Source organism: Ciona intestinalis, unplaced genomic scaffold (genome assembly GCF_000224145.3).
Source record: "Ciona intestinalis unplaced genomic scaffold, KH HT000124.2, whole genome shotgun sequence".
NCBI classification, from domain to species: Eukaryota; Metazoa; Chordata; class Ascidiacea; order Phlebobranchia; family Cionidae; genus Ciona; species Ciona intestinalis.
The window spans coordinates 61,737-62,066 of NW_004190446.2; the positions used below are offsets into that span (position 1 = coordinate 61,737).

Consider the following 330-nt stretch of genomic DNA (forward strand, 5'->3'; position numbering starts at 1 on the left):
CGTTAGAGGATAATGGACCGACACAGGTTTCTCTGTGATGTCATAATCAACACATTGATACGTGGTACCATTGTAAGGAACGAGTTTGATCAGATTTTCACGCTGGTACAAACTTTTCATGAAGCCAACAACGCATCTCACGCATTCTATCGTTGTCGCTTTCTGGATAAAAATTATAAAGTTAAATTAAGAGTAATTTTGGCAAGAGAAAAATAAGTAAGTGCAAACGCCACTTAAGATTATAATAACATTAAGCCTAGCCATGCCACAGTGTAAGACTTCATACAGAATGTTGGGAAAGTCACAGTGCACAAATATAGTAACAGACAT

At 37.0% G+C, this 330-nt stretch overlaps 1 protein-coding gene across 2 annotated transcripts in view; it reads right to left on the reverse strand.

Moving 5' to 3' along the window:
* The window catches only part of LOC100184173 (E3 ubiquitin-protein ligase UBR2-like), a 26,313-nt gene that overhangs the window by 14,996 nt on the left and 10,987 nt on the right, over positions 1-330 (reverse strand). The gene's annotated exons all lie outside the window — the stretch shown is intronic.